Here is an 18,540-nt window from a genome sequence, read left to right on the forward strand (position 1 = left end):
AACTTGTAAGTTAGTGGGGCTACAGTGACATTTTCCCATGTTTTAAAGAATTTCATAACTTATTCTTAAGTTATGGAACATGAAAAGTTTCATCATAAAACAAGCATTGAACTCCATAAGTTACGGATTACCAAAAGTTTTATGTTTCCTTGATTTATGAGTTAGTTTAGATTAATGGAAAAAAATTGCGTTTTAGTTGTTTTCAATCCTAATTAATCTAGAGGTAGTTCATAAAATGTGTTTTTGTAACTTGTCCTCAAGTTACATAAAAGGTCACATTTATGAATCTTAAAACTCATAAAAGTGCCATAGGTAACATAAAAAAATGAAGAGTCTTGAGTTTAATGAACCATTAAACTCATAAGTTATGAAATGAAAAGTTTTGAATAGTTTCAAAACTTGCCCTCAAGTTTTGGTATTTGAAAAGTTTTCTTTCATGAATACTTTAATTCCAAGTTAAGCCCTTAGAATTTTAAAAGTTAAAATTCAACCCTTATACTTTATAGTATTATAAGTTAATAATATATATATATATATATATATATATATATATGTATGTATAAGTGCAAGTCGTCTTACCATTAGTAGGCCTCATTCACGAAGCCGATCTATAAGAGGGGTATAAGGTTACTGGCTATAAAATGGCAGTTTAATGGGTGTCCACTCTCACGCACTGCTTCCTTGACCGGTGGAGGGTCGTTGGCCGAACGGGTAGGACAAGGACTGTAATTCTCCCTTCATTATAAGTATAATGATAAATACTAAGTAACTAAATACTTATATATTCCCAATCTTAGTTACTTAGGAAAATGTGAATAAGGTGCTAATCCATGAAATTACACTTTGCACTTTGTTTAAATTGGTTAGTGGAGCGTGTGTGGTTAACCGACACACTAACTCGTATTTAAAAAGGTAGGAAAAGGGTAACTTAATGTTTATGATAGTATCGATGGAGCGTGTGTGTTTAACCGACACATCGATTGAGGGGTAAACACTTAAGGGTACCAAGTAATTTGCATGATTACTTCACACCTTGTTTTGTGATCCTCGGCACCCCAGTCACAAAACCTTAAGGGCACACTCGAGATTGAAACATGCCATTGAAAAGTACAATGAATCTCAAAAGAATCTAGGAGTTTCAAAACCAATTAAAACCTAATAATACATTTCGTTTATGTTGGTGGAAATTGGTGAATCGTCATTCACCTACCTTCAAATATTCTATAGCTTGGATTACGGCATCCCTCTTCCAAGTTATAAAATATTGTGTTGGGTCCTAGCCTTAATATTTCATATTGGGTGTTATATTAAGGACTTTATATCAATTATCTTGAATATCTCCCAAAAGACGTCTAGTTCAGACATCTATGATCTTCCCAAATCTCTTGGAACTTCACTTCCTCCACCTCCTCCAATTATCCTCCCTTACCCACAAGTTCAAGGTCACTTAAGCCCTAACGGCAAGCAAGGTCTATGTGTGCTCACATTTTGGAGATGAAGTCACATATTGACTAGCCAGGAGAGTTGGGTGTCAAAGTCTTAAGAAAGTTGGACGTTCAATCACTTTCTAAGTCACATAGTGAGTTACCTTTGGGACTACTATGAAATAGACTATGACATAACCCTTAATGATCTTATATATTTGCTTGGTACTGCTGAATAAGAAATGATTTGGAGCTTTGGTAAAGCAAATTTGATTAGTATATCAACTTTTCAAACCTTCAATGGACATTAACAATGGTTGCATTGGATACCCAGTAAAAGCTTTCTCTTCCCAATGGAAAGAGATTGACCATTGTCAACTCGGTTGACCAAATGGTAAAGAGAAAGGCTAAGTATGAGATTGTCCCATGTATGATTCCCAAAGGGTCCATATAGTTCTATTGCCAAAAGGAAAGGGCATTGGTTACGAAGCTGTCAAATTTACCTGAAAGATCTTTAGGTAAAGTCCACTATCAAACTCTGTTAAATTTCTATTATGAGATTCTTATTACATGATGTGACTGGGTCACATATTGATGTTTTAAGAATCAAAGAAAAAGTGAAGAAGGAAGTATATGCTGATTCTGATCGCAAAGATGGATTTCGATCGCATGGTTCGGTGATCAGAATTTTGAGCTGTTACTTAGGAGTTATGTAATATTGCTTAGGAATAGATAACAAGTTTTTCATATGCTTTTTCATTATAAGGATAAGTTTTCCGCAAAGTTTTAAAATAAAATTTTTGGTTTTATTTATTCTAAGTATCCTTACAATGGGATTTGTGGAAAATTGTTGTTTATATGATTCCATTGATAGCAATATTGGAAAATGGATTTGATTCTTTCATTTGTGGTAGTGTCTAAATTTACCAAACAAGGAAAGATTCTCATCACCTAAGTTTCAGTTGGATAGAAACTTGGAATCATGCAAGTTGTATGATGAATGAGAATTTTGTTGGATAAGGTGTCTAAGTCCATAACTATTTCTGGTATGTACTTGACCCGACCCGGCATGGTCCATTTGGGTTGCATGGCACCATGCAATTGGATAGACTAAATGAGAGAAATAACGCTTGGAGATTATTAATATATTATAAGTTCTAATATATTAATAATAATATTATTTGATTAGTTTGATCAAGAATTAATTTAGAATTAATTAAGTGATCAAAAGATAACTAATTAAATATATGGGTTGATTAAGTAAATCATCCATATCTTGTATAGTGGGCTAAAAGGCTCCATGGATCATCAAGTTGGGTTCCACCCATAGGATGCTCCATGGATGCTCCATGGGAGTTACAAACCCATGGGTCATGGAAATGAAGAGTCATGACACATTAGGGTTTAACCCTAGGTGTGTCAACACTATATAAGTAATATGATCTCCTCCCAAATCGGTTACACACATACACACTAAAGAAATAGAGGGCTTGGCCGTTTTGTGAAGTAAGTATTCTCTCATAAGTTCTTCCAAGAGCATTTGGTGTTGTGTGAAGCATTTGAGGCATCACACTTGGGGTGCTAGGCTCACAAGGTTTCAAGGAACACAAGCAACAACAAGGTAAGTTATTCTATCTATACTTTATGTTAAAATTGTTCCCCATGTATGCTAGATAGGAATATAACCTTGGAAATCAACTTTGCATGACAAATTAGACAAACATAGATCCAAGGTTATTAGGGTTGCATGTACACTTAGGAAGTGTTAGAATGCTCAAAACCCATCAGTGGTATCAGAGCCTAGGCTTGTTTGTTCTTATTTGTGCTTAAAAGTTGAAAACAGAATCGAAAATTTGCTGTCTGCGAATGGACTCGTCGAGTCTATTCGGGGGACTCGTCGAGTCCATGTGTATCTTCAACCAACTCGGCGAGTCATGTTCATGCACTCGGCGAGTAGGGTCGAATGGGTGCAGGATTTCGATTCAGTTGCTGGAAAATGAATTAGAAACATTACCCTAAACTGTTTTAGTAAATGTAAACTTGTTTTTGGTGGTGTAATGTCTTGCTAATTCATTTACAACAACTAGTTATCAAAAATTACAAAGTCTTATGTAATTTTTGATTGTGTTCATATTCATGTTCTTGTTCTTATGATGTTTTAGATGATCATAGGAATTATTTGTAACCTATTTGGTAGTTTAATTCTTGATCATAATGTGTTTTAATGGAGTCCATAACTTATCCTTAAGTTATGGAAAACCAAGAGTCACACTTGAGTTAAAACCATTAAGAAAACACAAGAGTTATAAAAATGAAGAGTCTTCATTTTATGACTCTATTAAACTCATAAGTTACAAGAAATGAAAAGTTTTGAAAGTTACAAAACTTGCCCTCAAGTTTTGGAACAAGTAAAGTTAAGTTAAAACTTTAGTTCCAACCCCTAGAATTTTAAAAGTTAAAATTCAACCCTTATACTTATATTATGATAATTTAATAATTATATATATATGTATAAGAATAAAGTCGTCTTACCGCTAGTACGCCTCATTCACGAAGCCGGTCTATAAGGTGGGTATAAGGTTGTTGCCTATAAAATGGTGACTTAATGGGTGAATATTCTCACCCACTGCTTGCTTGACTGGTGGAGGGTCGTTAGCCGAACGGGTAAGACAAGGACTTATAAATTCTCATTCAAAGTATGATGAATATAATAAAGTAACTAAATGTTTATTAAATTCCCAATCTTAGTTACTTTAGGAAAAATGTGAATAAGGTGCTAATCCATGAAATTACACTTTACACTTTGTCTGAGTCGTTGGTGGAGCGTGTGTGGTTAACCGGCACACTAACTTGGACTTAACAAGGTAGGTAAAGGGTGACTTAAGGTTTATTATAGTATCGGTGGAGCGTGTGTGGTTTACCGGCACATCGATTGAGTGATAAACTTTAAGGGTACCAAGTGATTTGCATGGTTACTTCACACCTCGTTTTGTGATCCTCGGCATCCCAGTCACAAAACCTGGAGGGCACTCCCGAGATTGAAACATGCCTTTGAAAAGTTCACTGGATCTCAAAGAATCTAGGAATTTCTAAAACCAATAAAAACTAAATATTTAATATTTCGGTTTTCGTGGTGGAAATTGGTGAATCGTCATTCACCTACCTTTCAAATATGGTATAGCTTAGATTACGGCATACCTCTTCTAAGTTATATTATATTGTGATTGGATCCTAGCCTTAATATTACATTTGGGTGTTTTATTAAGGACTCTCTTAAATCTAAACTAAACTTGTTCTTCTTTTTCAGATGTCTTCAACTAATGCTTCTGGCTCGAATCCTAATGGCTCCTTTACTCTTATGAGTCTATGTGGGAAAGTCACCTTTGATGGATCCAACTTCAATAAGTGGATCAGAAACATCAGGATGATTACCCGCTACGAGGACAAAGAATATGTCCTTGACAAGGAGCTTAAGGAAATTGACGAGTCCACTGCAACTCCCCAGGAGATCGCTGACTTTCATACTCATGAAAGAGATGCAACCAAGGTGGCTTGCATCATGTTAGCCACCATGACAGCTGAACTCCAAAAGTCTTATGAAGACTTCTACCCTTATGAAATGCACCAAGATTTGATGGAAAGATACCATCAAAGTGCACGACAAGAGAGGTACGAAGTCATCTGCTCCATGATAACAACCATGATGAAGGACGGAGAGTCCGTCACGAGCCACATGCAGAAAATGCAAAGGTATGTGGATCGGTTGCTGAAGCTCAATGTGAACTTCCCTGAGGAGCTTGCAATAGATATCATTTTGCACTCCTTACCATCGTGCTATGATCAATTCCGCATGACATATCACATGAACAAGGAAGAGGTCACCCTCAGCAAACTTCAGGGACTTCTCAAGACCGCAGAAACAGGTCTTAAGGGGAAGTCGGTTGCTATCACTCCTACTCCAGACTCAACTCTGGTCTTGGCAATCGGGCAAAGTCGAGGGAGGAAGAGAAAGAGATATTCAAAGGGTACCAAGGCTCGGACCCTTGATGGCTCTTCTTCAAGTGGAACCAAGAAAGGTTTCATTACTCCTTCTTCTGACCCAAAAGAGGCTGAATGCTTCTATTGCCATGAAAAAGCTCATTGGAAGCGGAACTGCCCAAAGTACCAGCAAGATGTGAAGGATGGGAAAGTCAAACCCAACCATGCAGGTATTTACACTATCATTTCTAATAACTCACCCCATTCGAAATCTTGGGTCCTTGATACAGGTTGCGGTATTCATATTTGTTGTGACTTGCAGGGACTAGGAAGAAGTGAGAATGTGGAGCAAGGAAGAATAAACTTAATCATGGGGAATAGGAAAGTTACACCTGTCACCAAGATTGGAGTTTATACTTTATCGCTAAGTAGTGGGTTAAATTTAGATTTGAATAAATGTTGTTATTCGCCAGAAATGGCAAGAAATATTATTTCCTTTCATGCATTGTACAAACAAGGTTTCACCTTTTCGTTTGATAATGAAGTTGGTTCGATTAATGCTTTCTTTAATAATGTACTTTATTTTAAAGCATTACCTTGTGATGGTGTGTATGAAGCTGTATCTATTGTAGATAACTTAGGAAATAATGTTTTGTGTATTGATTCTAATAATAATAACTTGGATAAAGCATCATTATGGCATTGTCGTCTTGGACATATAAGCAAGAAACGCATAGGCCAACTCCAAAAGGATGGAGTCTTGGAGTCGTTTGACCTAAAGTCAAATGATAGTTGCGAATCATGCTTACTTGGAAAAATGACAAAGTCACCCTTCACAGGCTCATGTGAAAGGGGTGAAGGTTTGTTGGACCTTATACACACGGATGTGTGTGGACCATTCAAACATGCCACAAGAGATGCTAATCGTTATTATTTGACTTTTACCGATGATTACAGTAGATATGGATATGTCTACTTAATCAAGCATAAGTCAGAGACTTTCGAGAAGTTTAAGGAATTTAAACAGGAAGTCGAGAATCAATTGGGCAGGAACATTAAGATGCTTCGATCCGATCGAGGTGGTGAGTATCTTAGTTCAGAGTTCCTCGACTATCTAAAGGAATGTGGGATTGTCTCACAATTGACACCTCCCAGGACACCGCAGTTGAATGGTGTGGCTGAGAGGCGTAATCGAACCTTGTTGGACATGGTTCGTTCCATGATGAGTCGAGCTTCACTACCAATCTCATTCTGGGGGTATGCCTTAGAGACTGCCGTCCATATCCTCAATCTAGTCCCTACAAACAAAGTTGCCAAAACTCCTCACGAGATGTGGACTGGTAAAGTACCTAAACTAGACCACATCAAGATTTGGGGCTGCGAGGCTTTTGTGAGACGCGAGACTCATGATAAGCTCGAACCCCGAAGCGAGAGGTGTATTTTCATCGGCTACCCACAACAATCCTTTGGTTACCTCTTCTACAGACCTAGTGACAATGTGGTCTTTGTAGCAAGAAGAGGAGTCTTTCGAGAAAGAGAGTTTATAAGCCAAGGAGACAGTGGGAGGCAAGTTGATCTTGAAGAAATTCAAGAGTCAAGTGGTGAAGGAACTTCAAACTCTAGCCCTCAACTTGAGGAGGAAACTCCTGTTGAGCCAATTGACGAATCTGTACATCTGAGGCGTTCCACGAGAGTTAGGAGTGCACCTGAGCATTACTATGGATTCCATATTACTGCAGAAGGTGAGACACTTATTAGTGATGAGACACTAGTAAGTCAAGATGACCCTAACAGCTACGAGGAAGCCATGGCAGGCCCCGAGTCTGCCAAATGGAAAGAGGCTATGGATAGCGAGATACAATCCATGTATGACAATCAAGTTTGGAACTTGGTTGAGAATGTACCAGGTCGAAAGACTGTAGGGTGCAAATGGGTCTTCAAGAAGAAGACCGACATGGATGGTAAAGTACACACTTATAAGGCTAGACTGGTTGCAAAGGGCTTCTCTCAAATTCCTGGAGTGGATTATGATGAGACCTTTTCTCCGGTAGCCAAGATTAAGTCTATTCGGGTTCTGTTAGCCATAGCCGCATTTCATGACTATGAAATTTGGCAAATGGATGTCAAAACCGCTTTCCTTAATGGGAAGTTGGCTGAAGATGTTTACATGAGTCAGCCAGAGGGTTTTGTCAGTAACGAGTACCCTAATAGAGTGTGTAAGCTTGAGAAATCCATTTATGGATTAAAGCAAGCACCTCGCAGATGGAATCTTTGCTTTGATGAAAAGGTCAAGGAATTTGGCTTTTCTAGGAGTGAAGATGAATCCTGTGTATATGTCAAGGCTAGTGGGAGTATAGTTAGCTTTTTGGTATTGTATGTGGATGACATACTACTCATAGGAAACGACATTCCAACCCTGCAGGAAGTAAAGTCCTGGCTTGGAAAGTGTTTCGCTATGAAGGACCTTGGTGAAGCTGCCTATATTTTGGGGATAAGAATCTTGAGAGATCGGAGTAAAAGACTAATTGGACTTAGTCAAAGTACCTACTTGGAGAAGATTCTGAAGAGATTCAGAATGCAAGACTCCAAGAAAGGAGAGTTGCCCATCCAGAGTAACGCCAAACTGAGTAAGACACAAAGCCCTAGCACTGAGGCTGAGATAGCAGAAATGAGTCGAATACCTTATGCTTCGGCTGTAGGTTCGATCATGTATGCTATGACGTGTACTCGACCTGATGTAGCCTTTGCCTTGAGCATGGTTAGCAGGTTTCAGGGGAACCCTGGCAAGGCACACTGGACTGCGGTAAAGACTATTCTCAAGTACCTACGAAGGACTAAGGACTGGGTCCTTACCCTCGGTGGGAGTGATGACTTGAGAGTTGTAGGGTATAGTGATGCTAGCTTCCAGACTGATAGGGATAACTTCCGCTCTCAGTCGGGCTGGGTCTTTACCCTAAATGGAGGAGCAATTTCTTGGAAGAGTTCCAAGCAAGAGACAGTGGCAGATTCTACTTGTGAATCAGAGTATATTGCAGCTAGCGAAGCGGCAAAGGAGGCATTATGGCTGAGGAACTTCATTGGAGATCTTGGAGTTGTACCAGCTATTAAAGAGCCGATGGAAATTTTCTGTGATAGTGAAAGTGTTGTTGCCTTAGCCAAGGAACCAAGGGATCACGGGAGATCCAGACACATCGACAGAAAATACCATTTCATCAGACATCGGATCGAAGAAGGACTCCTCGTGGCAAAGAGGGTATCATCAGATGAGAATCCGGTAGATCCCCTCACGAAGGGACTGACTCGGGTTAAGCATCTCCAGCATGCTCGGAGCATAGGGCTGAAGGATGATATTAGATTTAGTAGTTAGATAATCTCGAAATTTGTAAAGTGTAATTGACATTTGATGATGAATAAAAGTGTTTTATTTATAAGTAAAGTGTTGCTATCTCTTGTCGATCGTTTACTATATTTCTTTTGCATGTTTTGACTTCCAGAATAATTTTGTTTGGTATAACATATTATTCAAACCTCCACAGTCGGTCATATGTCGGAAGTAGGTATGAATCAAGACTGTCATGTTTGATTGTAGAGGTCTGGGACAAGGCTACAACAATCATGAGTGCTCATAAGTTCTGAGCATTGGACTCAACCCACGCTCACTGGAATCACTTCATGGAATTCTATCTCGAGTGATCGTGAGACAGTAATATCATATAAGTCTTTAAACCTAGAGATATGATTTGTTACTTACAAGTTGGTTATTCATTGATTGTACGAAAAACGCATTGGTAACTCGATGTTATAAAATCGTGCTCTTATGTGTAATTCAATGAGTAGTAGAACAAACATATGAGTCGAAGTTTATCTGTTCCTTCTTGGATTAGAAGCTGATATCTGGGCCCCTCGATGATTTTGTTTTGACCTATGTACCGGGCCCGGTCAGAACTAATTTGATGTGTTCAATGAAGTTCTTTGTCAAACAAATCGGAAATCGGGAAACAAATGTTGGACAATAAGTAAGACATTGTTCCATGTATTTGTCTGACTGATATCTAGAACAGAGGATTATATGATCACTTATCTTAAATGGCGTACCATCGTCTTCTCAAGTTTCGAGAAACCTTGTAAAGAGCTACGATTGCCGATCGGTTCCTGAAGTCATACTTGCAGTAATAGTTACTAGACTTATCCAAGTGGGAGACTGTTGGATAAGGTGTCTAAGTCCATAACTATTTCTGGTATGTACTTGACCCGACCCGGCATGGTCCATTTGGGTTGCATGGAACCATGCAATTGGATAGACTAAATGAGAGAAATAACGCTTGAAGATTATTAATATATTATAAGTTCTAATATATTAATAATAATATTATTTGATTAGTTTGATCAAGAATTAATTTAGAATTAATTAAGTGATCAAAAGATAACTAATTAAATATATGGGTTGATTAAGTAAATCATCCATATCTTGTATAGTGGGCTAAAAGGCTCCATGGATCATCAAGTTGGGTTCCACCCATAGGATGCTCCATGGATGCTCCATGGGAGTTACAAACCCATGGGTCATGGAAATGAAGAGTCATGACACATTAGGGTTTAACCCTAGGTGTGTCAACACTATATAAGTAATATGATCTCCTCCCAAATCGGTTACACACATACACACTAAAGAAATAGAGGGCTTGGCTGTTTTGTGAAGTAAGTATTCTCTCATAAGTTCTTCCAAGAGCATTTGGTGTTGTGTGAAGCATTTGAGGCATCACACTTGGGGTGCTAGGCTCACAAGGTTTCAAGGAACACAAGCAACAACAAGGTAAGCTATTCTATCTATACTTTATGTTAAAATTGTTCCCCATGTATGCTAGATAGGAATATAACCTTGGAAATCAACTTTGCATGACAAATTAGACAAACATAGATCCAAGGTTATTAGGGTTGCATGTACACTTAGGAAGTGTTAGAATGCTCAAAACCCATCAAATTTTCATCTTTGGAAAATTAAGACTAATTCCTTGTTCACATGTTTAAGTGAATCAAGTGAAGGACTAAGGGATCGAGTACACATTCTTGTGCATTGGTCAGGTCCACCACAAAAGATCGATAAGACTATTTATCATGATTTAATAAAGCTTAGTAAATATGGTTATACTTACAAGTTTAAAGTATAATTTTGAAACATTGGAAAAGTTTTGATGTATGACAGAACGAATGAGAAGAATCAACTTAGGTAGAAAGATAAAAGTTTCTCAAATCTGAAAATATAGGAGAGTACTTTAGTATCATGTTATATGATCATCTTAATGATTAAGAGACCTTATCACAATTCATCCTCTAAGTGCATTCTGATAGATAAGAAGAGGAGCTATGAAATGTTGAAGTGGTAAAATCAAGAAGATGATTCATACCTCGTTCCAGAAAACAATTCTTAGAGTCATACTCCAAGATTGTAACTTGAGTTACATATCTTAAAGGAAGGTTTATTAACACTAGTTAAATGTAAGAATAGAAGTGTCCTACTCATGTACATTTGTAATTGGTAAGTTGTGATGTTTTGGATAAAACAAAGACCAAATAAGACCAATTGTGTGAAGTATTTGTCTTGATAAAGAATCCAAACTATCTCTTGAATATTTGGCAAGTGAGTCTTATGTGTCAAGAGGATAGTGGGAGTCTTACAGATCCTGGAAGAATTTCAAGATTTAATCAAGAATAAAAACATGTAGTTTAACATTAGCACACGACGTGAGGTTTATAACCTATCGTGTTGACATATTTCTAATTCTGTGCCCATTCCAGTTAAAGTTGGCTTTGCATATGAGCTCTTAGACTTCTCAATTGGTTGCATAACAACTTGGAAGCAATGGCAGGCCCTTGTGCTGCCAGGTGGCAAGAAGTTAAGACTGCACAAGTTCAATCCATATGGGTTTGGATTTTTCATTAACCGTGTCTTGTGATTATGGTTTTGATAAATTCACATGGATAAGAACACATACACCATAAAATCTAAGGGTCATAAGGTTTCTCTCCGATTCATGAAAATGATGGTGAGGAAACACTTCCACCAAGTAGATTTGAAGTAGATAGCAAAGATCTAAACAACCGAGACTATGATTACGACATCCCTTTTCATAGTTCTAAAATTGTTTAGATACACCTGTAAGCTATCTAAGATAAGGTGTATGATTTTGATAAAGTCTTATCAAGGCAATCTCGTCTCAGAAATCTGAACTTTGGTAAGAAAGTCAGTAAAGTATTGATTTCTAGAAGTCCAACTATTTTCTGGATACATGTCAAAGCTAGTAGGAGCATAAGTGTTATGCTAATAATCATCATGTTAATGGGATCATGATAATTATGACAAAGTTTGCAATTTAGCAATGTTAATTATAGAAAAACAAAAGTTTTAATTCGTGGAGTTGTAGGGGTTGAAAAGTTGTTTTGCTATAATTAAGGGAGAGGAAATTATACTTCATTTCAATTCAAAAAGCTTAGATTTAGATTTTAATCATCTTTAGTCAAGAATATATATATATATATATATATATATATATATATATATATATATATATATATATGAATTTTATGTTGGTTTGGTTCAACTTAAGAAAATTCTATATATTGCGTTCTTAAAATTCGATTATGATTACGGCATCCCTCTTCATAGTCAAAATTTGGGAACATGGCAAAGTAAAAAAATATTGTAGCAATAGACTGGTCTAGAATCATGTCTTTATGTGAGACATCATGAATCGTGTCTCATATGCTTCAGATATAGGATCGATTGCATGTGCTATAATATTCATCCTTTCTAAAACTTTCCAAATGCCTGGGGCATTAAGAAGGGAAAAGGTCTAGAATTGGATATGACTAAAAAGATTAAGCAATTGTAGAGGAAAATTTAAGGTTTACCAAAGAATGGTTGCTTAAGGACAATTGGAAGTATAGTGTTAAATTTTGGAAGGACCATATTGACATATTCTGAAAACAAGGAAACTCTTGTTCAGAAGTGATAATCGAAATGGGAATGTTTCATAGGTGGAAGTTATTAAATCTATGTAAGATTAGAAAACTTAATGAAAAAAGGATGTTTACCATGGAATTGATCTCCATTAGAATACTCTGTACTATTGTTTGACAAGTCTTTGTGAATTTGTGCATAATCATTACAAGAGGATCAATGCATATAAGTTTAAAATCTAACAGATTTCGATAAATGATAGGAATTTGAATTCTTACATTTTCGATAAGGATTTGGGAGTGTAAAATTAGAATCATTGAAATTATTTTCAATTGGTTTATTTCACAAAGTAAGGATCATAGACAAACATAGAGTGCATACTTAGTTTATGGCAAAGCTATTGTTTAGAAAAACATAGTGTACATGCTTGGAGCATGGGACAACTAGTGTTTTTAATTCACGTATTAAGTTGATAAAACTGAAACAATGAATAATGAGTAATCAGTATGGTGATAAATAAAAAGTGTTCTATTTATATTCATAGGTTTGATACCATACCAGATTCAATTATTCTTGTGTTTTATTTTGCATGTTTTGGATTCCAGAATAAACTAGGTCATTCTTCCCGAATGACTAAGTTATTCAAACCATCCACAGTTGGTCAAATGTTGGAAGTAGATATGAATCAAGACTGCCATGGGTTGGCTTGCAGAGGTCTAAGATGTTGGACAAAGTGGTACTACAACACACATGAGTGCTCATAAGTTCTGAGTATTGGATTCAACCCACACTTATTGGAATCTATTCATGGATTTTATCACGAGTGATCATGAGACGATAATATCTTATATTCTTCAAACCTAGAGATATGAGTTCTTACTATGAGTTGGTTATACATTGATTGCACAAAACCACATTGGTAACTCGATGTTATAAAACGTGCCTTTGTGTATGATTCAACAAGTAGTAGAACAAACCATATTAGTCGAAGTTTATCCATTCCTTTTACCTTTGGGATAAAAGAAATATATGTGGGCCCCTAGATGATTTAATGATGATACATGTGAGTGCTTGGCAAAGCCGGGACTGATTTGATCTGTTCAAGCAGTCAGTCATCATAAATCGGAAATCGGGAAACAACAAATGGACAGAGGGAATGATTTATAATCCATGTCTCAGTCCATATGATATCTAGAATGGAGGAATATATGATCCCTTCTCTAATGGACAAGTCATTGACAAGAACAGTGTTCATAACATGTCAGAGTTCGACATAAGCTTTTGAGAGCTACGATTGCTAGTCGGGTTTTGAAGTCATACTCAATAATCGTTTTAGACTTATTCAAGTGGGAGACTATTGGATTAATTTCTAAGTCCATAACTATAATTGGTAAGACTTGACTCGACCCGACATGGTCCATTTGGGTTGCATGGCATAAGGATAATTGGATAGACAAGATGAGGAAAAAGGATACTAGTAATTTAAATTAATATATTATAAATTCTAATATATTAATATATAATCATATTATTTAATTAGTATTGATCAAGAATTAACTTATAATTAATTAAGTGATCAAAAGGAACTAATTAAATATGGACTCTTAGATATATATATATATATATATATGTGTGTGTGTGTGTGTGTGTGTGTGTGTGTGATAGGCCAAGTTCATTTAGGTTGGGCTAAGCTTTCATGGATAGTCCATGGCGTGTTTAACCCATGGATCATATGAATTGAAGGGTCATGGGTTTAACCCTAATCTTCGCACTATATAAAGATGTCCTTGGTTGGTAAAATTGGCACTAGTGTGTGTATACAAAAAGGGCAAGGCCGATGTCAATAGAGAGAACCAAAGTATTCTTATTCTTAAGGTTATTCCAAGTGTTCATGGTGTTGTGTGAACCATTTGAGGTGTCACACTTGGGGCACTAGGCACTCAAGCTTCATGAAGACAAGTTACAACAAAGAGGTATGTATTCTAACTTGTTATATTACTATGTATCAATGTTTTGGTATGCTAGTTAGGATAATACCTTGGATATTCATATTTGCATGTATAATAGAGAAAACATAGATCCAAGGTATTTAGGGTTGCATGTACACTTAGGAGTGTTAGAATGCTCAAAACCTAACAAGGTTTGTATTTTTTTTCTTTGGTTAACAGAAGATTGAGCTACACAATCCAATCATGAGGGCTAATGTTCGGCAGGTCGGCAAGAGAAAATTCATGTAGAGAATTGTCAAACCCCTCACCACCTTGAATTTGACGTTCACAAAACCGCTAGTTGGAATGGGTCTGATGACTTTGACTGTTGTGATCATCTGGGAACTCCAGGTTAAATATTGAGGTTTAGCAAAGGTAAGATAAAAATCAACAAGGGCTCTGTCTACTTTTGTATCTGGAGAAGGAACTTCAGCTATTTTATCAAAGCATTTGAACACGAAGGGTCTCCTTGTAATTGGTATATCAAACTGGGAGTCCTACATATTAACCAGATCAAAAGAAGCAACCGGTTCCAACCAGTGTACACTTGGTAGATCAACAACTTCATGTATCATTTGATCCAATGTCCATAATGGAAACAATAGTTTTCTGCATTCCAGTGTGTTGTGAGCTTTTTTTTTTTCCTTTCACTATTTCGCTTCAGCTTCCCTCGCTATGCAAGCTTGTTCATTTAGTTCATGATCACGAGATTTTCTTTTTAATTGATCTTCCCCAGAATCATCATCTTATTCAGAATCTCTCATTGGTTTTTTTCCCTTTATTAGCCTTTGTTTTATCCCCTGCTTTATCTATTTTATCTCCCCCTTGTTCTGGAAGGACAGGGATCTCCGGAACACCCTCTATCATGTTTAACAGAGTAACTGCAAGGTGAAGCTTGTCAGCTATATGTCATATGATGGTGATTGTCAGGAATGGGTCATGAGCTTCGAGGAGGTTGGGTAACAGCGAGTTAACATCACTCACATAACTTTTTATACCAGTTTGCTCATATTTAAGTTCGTCTATCTCCTACTGTGCATGCTTGAGCTTAACTGATTGAATCTTCAGTTGAGTGGTATGAAGTGCAAGTTTGTCCTTAATTTTGCTCTCAACTGCTAAGTCTACTTGAAATTTAGAAAGTCTTAAGGAGATAGACTATTAAAATGCAGAGTTGTCAGCAGAAATATTGGCCCGAAGTTGTGCAATGGACTCTCGTTCTTTTCGCAACGAAGCATTGAGATTGACTATGGCATCATTCGCGTTAGTAGTGTTGTTTGCAGCACCTGTATTGATCTCTGTAATAAACGCTTTTGTGTCGGATATTAGTTTATCGACTTTTTCAGTTGCTTATAAATAGGATTGATTAGAATCGTCAACTGCTTTGTTGGCTTTATCAAGATTAGCAGCATGTTCCTTAATTAGGGTGTCAAGCATACCCTTTACAATGGCTTCAGAGTAAGCTTGACTAGAAGAAATAGTAGAAGAAGCAAGTATAGAATCTAGTTTCGCGTTCAGGGCTTTTAAATCCTTCTGAGTAATGGGGGCATCTTCATCACTATCTTCTTGAATAGAGAAAGGACTGTAATGAAAAGTGTCAAAATCAAAGCCTTCTCCCCCAAGAACGTGTTCGGAATGATGATGTTGAGGAGTAGTGGATGTGGTAAAACCTGATGTCTTTGCCCCCACATCAGATGCGTTGACATTAACATAAGGTCCGTGTATAGTGGTAGTGGTGGTGGTAGTTGTTTTGGTGAATAGTGGTGGTAGGAAGGGTGTAAAAGTGGGTTGTTGAGATGAAACTAGAGGAGGGATAGGAGCAATAGGAATAGTAGTGTGATGAGGAGAAGGAGGTGGAGATGGAATAGATTTAGTAAATGTTACCTTAGGTGAGTCTCTATGAACCGAATCATCAGACTGGTTTTGCTCCTTTTCGAGTTCATCTCTAGCATCCTGATCCGAAGGAACATAGCCACTATTACTTGTGGATGGATCTTTCGGCTTGAGAGTCATTTTTTGCAACTTTCACTTCTTTGGAGCCGAAGTTTCAGTGGTTTTAGCCTTTCAGTTTTTAGGCGTGATCGGTTTAGATAAGGGTTCCTCTTAAACTTCCTTCCTTTTGTCCCCTTTTTTTGCAGCTTTCACTTCTTTGGAGCCGATGTTTCAGTGTTTTTAGCCTTTCGGTTTTTAGGCGTGATTGGTTTAGATGAGGGTTCCTCTTAAACTTCCTTCCTTTTGTCCCCTTTCTTACCCCCTTTCTTCGACTTGTCAGCCTCATCAAGGGAACGTTGCATATCCAGAGTAAGTGGCCTTGGACCCGAAAATGATTGTTTCTTGTATTCAGAGATGATGATACTAGTCTCTGTTACACACATGTACATTGTCTCAGGAATTGAACCGATGAATGAAAACTTGGAAGAATTAGCCACAATGATATTTTTGGTGTGGAAGGTAGCAATTGTATACATTAATGAATCTGCCATGACTGGGACTTGAATTTTTTCCACAGCCCTTTGGGTAATGATGGTCAAGAATCTCCCACATGAAATTTCGATATAACGAGAAGATGAATTCAGACTTTGAACCAATTGAGTCTAGAGAATAGACCCATAATTAAGATTGATGCCTCCGTATAGACCGTAGAGAATGGTTATTAAGGCTTTGCTAGCACCATTGGATCCAGCCCTTGTTCAGAAAAACCCTTAAAGAGAAGGGTAAATAGCCCATTCCATTAAGGAGGGAGGCAAGATTTCTTGACCTTTGTGATAGTGGAGAGAAGATCAGTGTACCCCATGTTGTAGAACATTTCGAAGATCTAAGTTGTAGTAATCGAGCCAAGATTCACCATGGAGTCCGTATAAGGTAGCCCTAAAAGAAAGCAAAACCTAATTTTGGAGAAAGAATTTTTCTTATGGAAAATTTCAAACAAAATACGTTCTTCATCCTTGACATACTTCGCTGAAGAGTAAACCTAAGATAGGAGTGACATAGGAACAAGATCGACCTTGGTTAAAGCGATTATCAATGACGAGTATTTCAGGCATTCGACGATCTGGAGCATGAATGAATCATACTTGAAAGGCACCAAATCGATGATCAGGTTCTGGTTGGGTTTGATCGTGAGGTGAGTGGATTAAGCAGTGTGTTCTTGAACTAAAGATGATTCTGCCATTGCTGAAGCTTGGTTAGGAAGATGAATAGTAGAGAGAGATTTTTCCTTTTGAATGCTCGAGAGTTTTTGTAACTGGTAAAGAAGAAAAAGAATTATGAAAAATCCTTTTATATGATTACCAGGAGAGAGAAAATTCTGATGACGATTGTGTGACTATATCTGAAGCGGCACCTAAAAAAGTGTAAGTGACTACTATTTCTTTGAAAAAGTTGTCAGACGGCGTGATTATAGGGACGTTTCAAAATTCACGCACCTTGTAGTTTGAATTCTTATCCTCAAAGCGTGTAGTGTCAGAATTAACTTTCTCCCAACGTTTCAATTCCCAATCTTCACAATAGGTCACAATATACCATTTCGCTTGAATAAAACTTGTTGAAGCGAACATCAATATATCTGCAAAACTAAAAATGCCATAAGTACCGCGAACAAGACTTTTGGAAAATCAAGATATTTTCGTGCAAGAGTGTAGCACCTGCTTCCTGGTATGTAAATATTATTTAAGTATTTTCCATTTTTAGCCTTGGACTCGGCGAGTCATAGGTCCGACTCGCCGAGTAGGGACGAGACCCAGGACACGTTTAAGTTGGCGACTCGGCGAGTCCATATCCTGGACTCGACGAGTCACTGCTGTTGGATGAAACCCTAAGTTTCAGGGGTTTGCACCCTATTTAAACCTCATATCTGCCCCATGCCAGCCCCCATTAACCCCCAGAGCTCCCAACCCTCATTCTAAGCTTGTTCCTTGAGAGTTTGAGGCTATTGTGTGTGTTCTTGAAGGCTTTGAGGCAAGAAGGGGAAATAGATCAAGAGGAAGGAGAGCCATCCAAGCATCATTGTGTTTTTTCAGCAGTTTCATTGAGGTATATCCCATTTTCCCCCTGTTTCTATGCTTAAGGTTTCATTTAAGACATTCTTGAGCCATTCCCCAAGCTAGTATGTGCATAATGTTTCGTAATAAGTTGATTGTCCTCTAGATCTACGCAAGATTGAGCTCTGGGAGCTAAAATCTGTTAGATTTATGGA

The sequence above is a fragment of the Lactuca saligna genome, chromosome 8 (genome assembly GCF_052625555.1).
Source record: "Lactuca saligna cultivar CGN05327 chromosome 8, ASM5262555v1, whole genome shotgun sequence".
Taxonomy (NCBI): Eukaryota; Viridiplantae; Streptophyta; class Magnoliopsida; order Asterales; family Asteraceae; genus Lactuca; species Lactuca saligna.